Consider the following 11,077-nt stretch of genomic DNA (forward strand, 5'->3'; position numbering starts at 1 on the left):
GAGGGCGACCCGTAGGACGGCCCGCCGACTACACGACCGTTTGGCAGAGCGAGTGCAAGGTTAGGCGAGCTGGGCGGTAACTCGGGTTAGTCTGGGGAGACTCGCGGTGGACAGGGGGGCGCGAATCCGGCCGGGCGGCCCCATCGATTAAGCATTGGTAGGGAGCCGAGGATGAGCCGTGCGAAGTGGCCTCGGAGGCGGTCCGTGGGGGACGACGGGGGGGGACGGGCGTCGGCCCTCCGGCCCGAGCAGAGAACGTTCGGTCACCCAAGCGGGAATCTGCGCCCCGGCCCGAGTCGGACTCGGTCGGTGCGGCCCGCTGAGGCCCTCAACTATTCCCGTACGCGGGGGTCGGGAGCTGCGGCGCTGCGCCGGCGACTTACCCGCGCGAGGCACGCACTGCGTGCGGCCAGGATGCGGAGTTGGATCGGCGCTGGTTGGGAACCCTCGGGGAACGAAGGCGGACGGCGGCCAGCCGGCGCCGACGAACCCGTCGGGGAGGGGGCTGGTGGCAGGCGCGATCGGCACTATTGCTGACTGCCGGGAGGGAAGCTGCGCCCCGGCCGAGTCAGACTCAGCCGTTGCGGCCCCCCCGAGCCCGCAGCGCGTAGCGCGGAAGCCATACGCCCCCCCGATGCGGAGCGACAGACGCCCCCGCGACCGCGGTTGGTCGGGAAGGCTTTTCGGATAGAGGTCGGACGGTGTGTGTGGACGGCTTCCCGTGGTGCCGCCGCTATCAAGCCGGAGGGTTTGAGAAACGACATTCGCGGAAGGACCGGCGCGGCCGGCGGACGCTCGCACGCGCGGCGCCCGACACTCAGCCGCTCGCTCGGCCTCCGTGGATCGTGGCTAGGTGGGATGGATGCCAAACCGGGTCGTCTCGGTCTCGCCGCAGTACGGTCGCGCCGGGGCCTGCGGGGCGGCGCGGGGAGCGCACGCTCACGCGGCGGCCGGGGCGCTAGAGTGCGACCCGCAGTGGGTAGGAACCGTCCACCCGACGTCGGACGAGCCGAGGCCGATGGGGGCCCTACCAAGGCGGGTCATGAGTGCCAGTCGGTCAGTTGGGTGAGGGGGTACTCGGAGGCCCGCCGGGAGCAGACGGGCGACCGGGGATGGGGGGCGTACGCGGGCGGGCGCCGGGAGAAGACGGCCCGTCCGGGGTCGAATCTCGGCCTGTGTTTTCGGAGCCGGCCGGGCATCACGCTCCCTCCTTGGATGGACAACATTCGTAGTTGACACTTTGTGTCATTTTATCCGAGCGGGCGGGCGCCTCGAGAGGCGGACCGTCCGGGGCGACTCTCGGCCTGTGTTTTCGGAGCCGGCCGGGCCTCACGCTCCCTCCTTGGATGGACAACATTCGTAGTTGACACTTTGTGTCATTTTATCCGAGCGGGCGGGCGCCGCGAGGCGGACCGTCCGGGGCGACTCTCGGCCTGTGTTTTCGGAGCCGGCCGGGCATCACGCTCCCTCCTTGGATGGACAACATTCGTAGTTGACACTTTGTGTCATTTTATCCGAGCGGGCGGGCGCCTCGAGAGGCGGACCGTCCGGGGCGACTCTCGGCCTGTGTTTTCGGAGCCGGCCGGGCCTCACGCTCCCTCCTTGGATGGACAACATTCGTAGTTGACACTTTGTGTCATTTTATCCGAGCGGGCGGGCGCCGCGAGGCGGACCGTCCGGGGCGACTCTCGGCCTGTGTTTTCGGAGCCGGCCGGGCATCACGCTCCCTCCTTGGATGGACAACATTCGTAGTTGACACTTTGTGTCATTTTATCCGAGCGGGCGGGCGCCTCGAGAGGCGGACCGTCCGGGGCGACTCTCGGCCTGTGTTTTCGGAGCCGGCCGGGCCTCACGCTCCCTCCTTGGATGGACAACATTCGTAGTTGACACTTTGTGTCATTTTATCCGAGCAGACGGGCGCCGCGAGGCGGACCGTCCGGGGCGACTCTCGGCCTGTGTTTTCGGAGCCGGCCGGGCATCACGCTCCCTCCTTGGATGGACAACATTCGTAGTTGACACTTTGTGTCATTTTATCCGAGCGGGCGGGCGCCTCGAGAGGCGGACCGTCCGGGGCGACTCTCGGCCTGTGTTTTCGGAGCCGGCCGGGCCTCACGCTCCCTCCTTGGATGGACAACATTCGTAGTTGACACTTTGTGTCATTTTATCCGAGCGGGCGGGCGCCGCGAGGCGGACCGTCCGGGGCGACTCTCGGCCTGTGTTTAAGGAGCCGGCCGGGCATCACGCTCCTTCCTTGGATGGACAACATTCGCAGTTGACACTTTGTGTCATTTTATCCGAGCAGACGGGCGCCGCGAGGCGGACCGTCCGGGGCGACTCTCGGCCTGTGTTTTCGGAGCCGGCCGGGCATCACGCTCCCTCCTTGGATGGACAACATTCGTAGTTGACACTTTGTGTCATTTTATCCGAGCAGACGGGCGCCGCGAGGCGACCGTCCGGGGCGACTCTCGGCCTGTGTTTAAGGAGCCGGCCGGGCATCACGCTCCTTCCTTGGATGGACAACATTCGTAGTTGACACTTTGTGTCATTTTATCCGAGCGGGCGGGCGCCGCGAGGCGGACCGTCCGGGGCGACTCTCGGCCTGTGTTTAAGGAGCCGGCCGGGCATCACGCTCCTTCCTTGGATGGACAACATTCGCAGTTGACACTTTGTGTCATTTTATCCGAGCAGACGGGCGCCGCGAGGCGGACCGTCCGGGGCGACTCTCGGCCTGTGTTTTCGGAGCCGGCCGGGCATCACGCTCCCTCCTTGGATGGACAACATTCGTAGTTGACACTTTGTGTCATTTTATCCGAGCAGACGGGCGCCGCGAGGCGGACCGTCCGGGGCGACTCTCGGCCTGTGTTTAAGGAGCCGGCCGGGCATCACGCTCCTTCCTTGGATGGACAACATTCGCAGTTGACACTTTGTGTCATTTTGTTCGGCCTGTGTTTAAGGAGGCGGCCGTCCTCCACTCGGTCCGTGTTTAAGGAGCGACACTCGCGCTCCGGTTCGGCCTGTATTTAGGGAGGCGGCCGTCCTCCGCTTGGTCTGTGTTAAGGGCGACACTCTGTCCATGTTTGAGGAGCCTGGCCCTGACGCTCCTCTCCGGCCTGTGTTTAAGGAGGCGGCCGTCCTCCCCTTGGTCCGTGTTAAGGGCGACACTCGGTCCATGTTTGAGGAGCCTGGCCCTGACGCTCCTCTCCGGCCTGTGTTTAAGGAGGCGGCCGTCCTCCCCTTGGTCCGTGTTAAGGGCGACACTCGGTCCATGTTTGAGGAGCCTGGCCCTGACGCTCCTCTCCGGCCTGTGTTTAAGGAGGCGGCCGTCCTCCCCTTGGTCCGTGTTAAGGGCGACACTCGGTCCATGTTTGAGGAGCCTGGCCCTGACGCTCCTCTCCGGCCTGTGTTTAAGGAGGCGGCCGTCCTCCCCTTGGTCCGTGTTAAGGGCGACACTCGGTCCATGTTTGAGGAGCCTGGCCCTGACGCTCCTCTCCGGCCTGTGTTTAAGGAGGCGGCCGTCCTCCCCTTGGTCCGTGTTAAGGGCGACACTCGGTCCATGTTTGAGGAGCCTGGCCCTGACGCTCCTCTCCGGCCTGTGTTTAAGGAGGCGGCCGTCCTCCCCTTGGTCCGTGTTAAGGGCGACACTCGGTCCATGTTTGAGGAGCCTGGCCCTGACGCTCCTCTCCGGCCTGTGTTTAAGGAGGCGGCCGTCCTCCCCTTGGTCTGTGTTAAGGGCGACACTCGGTCCATGTTTGAGGAGCCTGGCCCTGACGCTCCTCTCCGGCCTGTGTTTAAGGAGGCGGCCGTCCTCCCCTTGGTCTGTGTTAAGGGCGACACTCGGTCCATGTTTGAGGAGCCTGGCCCTGACGCTCCTCTCCGGCCTGTGTTTAAGGAGGCGGCCGTCCTCCCCTTGGTCTGTGTTAAGGGCGACACTCGGTCCGTGTTTAAGGAGCGGCCCTCGCGCTCCGGTTCGGCCTGTATTTAGGGAGGCGGCCGTCCTCCGCTTGGTCTGTGTTAAGGGCGACACTCGGTCCGTGTTTAAGGAGCCGGCCCTGACGCTCCTCTTCGGCCTGTGTTTAAGGAGGCGGCCGTCCTCCACTTCCTTCCATGCACCACCACATTCGCAGTTGACACTTTGCCATTTTTTCAGAGAGGTGACACTTAGTCGTTTTTTCGAAAGTTGACACTTAGTCGTTTTTTCGAAAGTTGACACTTTGCCGTTTTTTCAGAGAGGCGACACTTAGTCGTTTTTTCGAAAGTTGACACTTAGCCGTTTTTTCGAAAGTTGACACTTAGCCGTTTTTTCGAAAGTTGACACTTAGCCGTTTTTTCGAAAGTTGACACTTAGTCACTTTTTCGCCACAGTGACACCTCCAGCGCGTGCCACGGCGCTTTTCAGGTCTTCTATCCGACCTTGTGCTGTCGAGGACGGCGTGTCCGACGCCGTGGGGAGACCAGCACCATCTCCTCCATACTCGTAAACGGGGTGCTTTGGAAAACGGGGGGAAAGTCGATGAGTACACTGACTACTGGGACCATTTCATTGTACTCTGGCGCACCTGAAGACCAAAAAAGGTACTGCACCTTAGCCCGGGTACCTCACCCCCTGGTACCTCGAGGAGAACTTAGAAAAATTTCGACAAATTTTTGGTGAGCTCCAGGGAGAGAGGCTGATTTTTCGCTTTTTGAGGCCGACCGCCGAACCGGCGCGGGGCGGACTCACAAGCCCCGCAGAGCCGTGGGCACTTAGTCGTTTTTTCAGAGAGGCGACACTTAGTCGTTTTTTCAGAGGCGACACTTAGTCGTTTTTTCGAAAGTTGACACTTAGCCGTTTTTTCGAAAGTCGACACTTAGCCGTTTTTTTGGAAAGTTGACACTTAGTCGTTTTTTCGAAAGTTGACACTTAGTCGTTTTTTCGCCACAATTGGCTCTGAGCTCCAGGGGGAGAGCCTGGTTTTGCCTTATTTCAGGCCGGCTGGGGAACCGGCGCGGGTCGGATGCACGAGCCCGGCAGAGCCGTGGGCACTTAGAAAATTTTCGCCGATTAAGCTGGGACCTCCAGGCGGAGACCGGCATTCCTCGTCCTCGGGGTTCGACCCAGGAACCGGCGCTGGGCAGACGCCGTAGCCACGCAGAGCCGTGGGCACTTAGAAAATATTCGCCAAGTTGGCTCTGAGCTCCAGGCGGAGAGGCTGGTTTTGCCTTATTTCAGGCCGGCTGGGGAACCGGCGCGGGTCGGATGCACGAGCCCGCAGAGCCGTGGGCACTTTGCCATTTTCTCAGAGTCGACACTTAGTCGTTTTTTCAGAGAGGCGACACTCTGTCGTTTTTTCGAAAGTTGACACTTTGCCGTTTTTTCAGAGAGGCGACACTTAGCCGTTTTTTCGAAAGTTGACACTTAGCCGTTTTTTCGAAAGTCGACACTTAGCCGTTTTTTCAGAGATGTGACACTTTGCCGTTTTTTCGAAAGTCGACACTTAGCCGTTTTTTCAGAGATGTGACACTTAGAAACTTTTTGCCAAGTTGGCTGTGAGCTCCAGGAGGAGACCGTTATTTTTCGTCATTCGAGGCCGACTGCGGAACCGGCGCTGGGCGGACGCCAAAGCTCGGCAGGGCCGTGGGCACTTAGAAACTTTTTGCCAAGTTGGCTGTGAGCTCCAGGAGGAGACCGTTATTTTTCGTCATTCGAGGCCGACTGCGGAACCGGCGCTGGGCGGACGCCAAAGCTCGGCAGGGCCGTGGGCACTTAGAAACTTTTTGCCAAGTTGGCTGTGAGCTCCAGGAGGAGACCGTTATTTTTCGTCATTCGAGGCCGACTGCGGAACCGGCGCTGGGCGGACGCCAAAGCTCGGCAGGGCCGTGGGCACTTAGAAACTTTTTGCCAAGTTGGCTGTGAGCTCCAGGAGGAGACCGTTATTTTTCGTTATTCGAGGCCGACTGCGGAACCGGCGCTGGGCGGACGCCAAAGCTCGGCAGGGCCGTGGGCACTTAGAAACTTTTTGCCAAGTTGGCTGTGAGCTCCAGGAGGAGACCGTTATTTTTCGTCATTCGAGGCCGACTGCGGAACCGGCGCTGGGCGGACGTCAAAGCTCGGCAGGGCCGTGGGCACTTAGAAACTTTTTGCCAAGTTGGCTGTGAGCTCCAGGAGGAGACCGTTATTTTTCGTCATTCGAGGCCGACTGCGGAACCGGCGCTGGGCGGACGCCAAAGCTCGGCAGGGCCGTGGGCACTTAGAAACTTTTTGCCAAGTTGGCTGTGAGCTCCAGGAGGAGACCGTTATTTTTCGTCATTCGAGGCCGACTGCGGAACCGGCGCTGAGCGGACGCCAAAGCTCGGCAGGGCCGTGGGCACTTAGAAACTTTTTGCCAAGTTGGCTGTGAGCTCCAGGAGGAGACCGTTATTTTTCGTCATTCGAGGCCGACTGCGGAACCGGCGCTGGGCGGACGCCAAAGCTCGGCAGGGCCGTGGGCACTTAGAAACTTTTTGCCAAGTTGGCTGTGAGCTCCAGGAGGAGACCGTTATTTTTCGTCATTCGAGGCCGACTGCGGAACCGGCGCTGGGCGGACGCCAAAGCTCGGCAGGGCCGTGGGCACTTAGAAACTTTTTGCCAAGTTGGCTGTGAGCTCCAGGAGGAGACCGTTATTTTTCGTCATTCGAGGCCGACTGCGGAACCGGCGCTGGGCGGACGCCAAAGCTCGGCAGGGCCGTGGGCACTTAGAAACTTTTTGCCAAGTTGGCTGTGAGCTCCAGGAGGAGACCGTTATTTTTCGTCATTCGAGGCCGACTGCGGAACCGGCGCTGGGCGGACGCCAAAGCTCGGCAGGGCCGTGGGCACTTAGAAACTTTTTGCCAAGTTGGCTGTGAGCTCCAGGAGGAGACCGTTATTTTTCGTCATTCGAGGCCGACTGCGGAACCGGCGCTGGGCGGACGCCAAAGCTCGGCAGGGCCGTGGGCACTTAGAAACTTTTTGCCAAGTTGGCTGTGAGCTCCAGGAGGAGACCGTCATTTTTCGTCATTCGAGGCCGACTGCGGCACCGGCGCTGAGCGGACGCCAAAGCTCGGCAGGGCCGTGGGCACTTAGAAACTTTTTGCCAAGTTGGCTGTGAGCTCCAGGAGGAGACCGTTATTTTTCGTCATTCGAGGCCGACTGCGGAACCGGCGCTGGGCGGACGCCAAAGCTCGGCAGGGCCGTGGGCACTTAGAAACTTTTTGCCAAGTTGGCTGTGAGCTCCAGGAGGAGACCGTCATTTTTCGTCATTCGAGGCCGACTGCGGCACCGGCGCTGAGCGGACGCCAAAGCTCGGCAGGGCCGTGGGCACTTTGCCACTTTTTCGCCACAATTGGCTGTGAGCTCCAGGAGGAGACCGTTATTTTTCGTCATTCTAGGCCGGTTGCAGAACCGGCGCGGCTCGGATGCACGAGCCCGCAGAGCCGTGGGCACTTAGAAAAATTTCAGAGAGGCGACACTTTGCCATTTTTTCAGAGAGGTGACACTTAGTCGTTTTTTCGAAAGTTGACACTTAGCCGTTTTTTCGAAAGTTGACACTTAGTCGTTTTTTCGAAAGTTGACACTTAGTCGTTTTTTCGCCAAAGTGCCCACCTCCAGCGCGTGCCACGGCGCTTTCCAGGTCTTCTATCCGACCTTGTGCTGTCGAGGACGGCGTGTCCGACGCCGTGGGGAGACCAGCACCATCTCCTCCATACTCGTAAACGAGGTGCTTTGGAAAACGGGGGGAAAGTCGATGAGTACACTGACTACTGGGACCATTTCATTGTACTCTGGCGCACCTGAAGACCAAAAAAGGTACTGCACCTTAGCCCGGGTACCTCACCCCCTGGTACCTCGAGGTGAGCTCCAGGGAGAGAGGCTGATTTTTTGCTTTTTGAGGCCGACCACCGAACCGGCGCGGGGCGGACTCACAAGCCCCGCAGAGCCGTGGGCACTTAGTCGTTTTTTCGAAAGTTGACACTTAGTCGTTTTTTCGCCGATTTTGCTGGGACCTCCAGGCGAGGACCGGCGTTTTTCGTCTTCCGGGTCCGACCCGGGAACCAGCGCCGAGCGGACACATTCGCTCGCTAGTGCCGTTGGCACTTAGAAAATTTTTCGTTTGTCATGAGCTCCGGGCGGAGACCGGCGTTTTTCGTCTTCCGGGTCCGACCCGGGAACCAGCGCCGAGCGGACACATTCGCTCGCAAGTGCCGTTGGCACTTAGAAAATTTTTCGTTTGTCATGAGCTCCGGGCGGAGAGCGGCGTTTTTCGTCTTCCGGGTTCGACCCGGGAACCAGCGCCGAGCGGACACATTCGCTCGCTAGTGCCGTTGGCACTTAGAAAATTTTTCGTTTGTCATGAGCTCCGGGCGGAGACCGGCGTTTTTTGTCTTCCGGGTTCGACCCGGGAACCAGCGCCGAGCGGACACATTCGCTCGCTAGTGCCGTTGGCACTTAGAAAATTTTTCGTTTGTCATGAGCTCCGGGCGGAGAGCGGCGTTTTTCGTCTTCCGGGTTCGACCCGGGAACCAGCGCCGAGCGGACACATTCGCTCGCTAGTGCCGTTGGCACTTAGAAAATTTTTCGTTTGTCATGAGCTCCGGGCGGAGAGCGGCGTTTTTCGTCTTCCGGGTTCGACCCGGGAACCAGCGCCGAGCGGACACATTCGCTCGCTAGTGCCGTTGGCACTTAGAAAATTTTTCGTTTGTCATGAGCTCCGGGCGGAGAGCGGCGTTTTTCGTCTTCCGGGTTCGACCCGGGAACCAGCGCCGAGCGGACACATTCGCTCGCTAGTGCCGTTGGCACTTAGAAAATTTTTCGTTTGTCATGAGCTCCGGGCGGAGAGCGGCGTTTTTCGTCTTCCGGGTTCGACCCGGGAACCAGCGCCGAGCGGACACATTCGCTCGCTAGTGCCGTTGGCACTTAGAAAATTTTTCGTTTGTCATGAGCTCCGGGCGGAGAGCGGCGTTTTTCGTCTTCCGGGTTCGACCCGGGAACCAGCGCCGAGCGGACACATTCGCTCGCTAGTGCCGTTGGCACTTAGAAAATTTTTCGTTTGTCATGAGCTCCGGGCGGAGAGCGGCGTTTTTCGTCTTCCGGGTTCGACCCGGGAACCAGCGCCGAGCGGACACATTCGCTCGCTAGTGCCGTTGGCACTTAGAAAATTTTTCGTTTGTCATGAGCTCCGGGCGGAGAGCGGCGTTTTTCGTCTTCCGGGTTCGACCCGGGAACCAGCGCCGAGCGGACACATTCGCTCGCTAGTGCCGTTGGCACTTAGAAAATTTTTCGTTTGTCATGAGCTCCGGGCGGAGACCGGCATTTTTCGTCATTCGAGGCCGACGGGGGAACCAGCCGGAGCGGACACGTTTGCTCGGAAGAGCCGTTGGCACTTAGAAAAAATTCCGTGTCTCGTGAGCTCCAGGGGGGACAGGCTGGTTTTATTCATCCGTAGCCGACATGGGAACCAGCGCGGAGCGGATTGGTGTTGCGCTGCCATATACCTCATCTCTCTCAGGAGTCCCCCCCTTATACGTGCCGATGGTGTTTTGGAAAACGGGGGGTAACTGGATGAGTACACTGACTAGGGGGACCAGTACACTAGCGAGTGGGACCAGTACACTGACTAGTGGGACCAACACACTATGAGCGCCTGGTACCTAAAATGGAAGTATAGAGGCCGAATTTCGGGCAAGATCACGCCGGGTTAGGCTTCCAGGACCTCGGCGAAGCAATTTTAACGGGTTGCCCGGTTCTTTTTTGAACCAGCCCGGTTCTTTTTTTTATCCAGCCCGGTTCTTTTTACACTTCCAGCTGGAGCTCGGGAGCGGCTTTTTGCACAAGATCACGCCGTGTTAGGCTTCCAGGACCTCGGCTAAGCAATTTTAACGGGTCGCCCGGTTCTTTTTTGATCCAGCCCGGTTCTTTTTTTATCCAGCCCGGTTCTTTTTACACTTCCAGCTGGAGCTCGGGAGCGGCTTTTTGCACAAGATCACGCCGTGTTAGGCTTCCAGGACCTCGGCTAAGCAATTTTAACGGGTCGCCCGGTTCTTTTTTGATCCAGCCCGGTTCTTTTTTTTATCCAGCCCGGTTCTTTTTACACTTCCAGCTGGAGCTCGGGAGCGGCTTTTTGCACAAGATCACGCCGTGTTAGGCTTCCAGGACCTCGGCGAAGCAATTTTAACGGGTCGCCCGGTTCTTTTTTGATCCAGCCCGGTTCTTTTTTTTATCCAGCCCGGTTCTTTTTACACTTCCAGCTGGAGCTCGGGAGCGGCTTTTTGCACAAGATCACGCCGGGTTAGGCTTCCAGGACCTCGGCTAAGCAATTTTAACGGGTCGCCCGGTTCTTTTTTGATCCAGCCCGGTTCTTTTTTTATCCAGCCCGGTTCTTTTTACACTTCCAGCTGGAGCTCGGGAGCGGCTTTTTGCACAAGATCACGCCGTGTTAGGCTTCCAGGACCTCGGCTAAGCAATTTTAACGGGTCGCCCGGTTCTTTTTTGATCCAGCCCGGTTCTTTTTTTTATCCAGCCTGGTTCTTTTTACACTTCCAGCTGGAGCTCGGGAGCGGCTTTTTGCACAAGAACACGCCGTGTTAGGCTTCCAGGACCTCGGCTAAGCAATTTTAACGGGTCGCCCGGTTCTTTTTTGATCCAGCCCGGTTCTTTTTTTTATCCAGCCTGGTTCTTTTTACACTTCCAGCTGGAGCTCGGGAGCGGCTTTTTGCACAAGATCACGCCGTGTTAGGCTTCCAGGACCTCGGCTAAGCAATTTTAACGGGTCGCCCGGTTCTTTTTTGATCCAGCCCGGTTCTTTTTTTTTATCCAGCCTGGTTCTTTTTACACTTCCAGCTGGAGCTCGGGAGCGGCTTTTTGCACAAGAACACGCCGTGTTAGGCTTCCAGGACCTCGGCTAAGCAATTTTAACGGGTCGCCCGGTTCTTTTTTGATCCAGCCCGGTTCTTTTTTTTATCCAGCCTGGTTCTTTTTACACTTCCAGCTGGAGCTCGGGAGCGGCTTTTTGCACAAGATCACGCCGTGTTAGGCTTCCAGGACCTCGGCTAAGCAATTTTAACGGGTCGCCCGGTTCTTTTTTTT

Source organism: Syngnathus leptorhynchus, unplaced genomic scaffold (genome assembly GCF_054491065.1).
Source record: "Syngnathus leptorhynchus isolate UIUO unplaced genomic scaffold, UIUO_Slep HiC_scaffold_33, whole genome shotgun sequence".
NCBI classification, from domain to species: Eukaryota; Metazoa; Chordata; class Actinopteri; order Syngnathiformes; family Syngnathidae; genus Syngnathus; species Syngnathus leptorhynchus.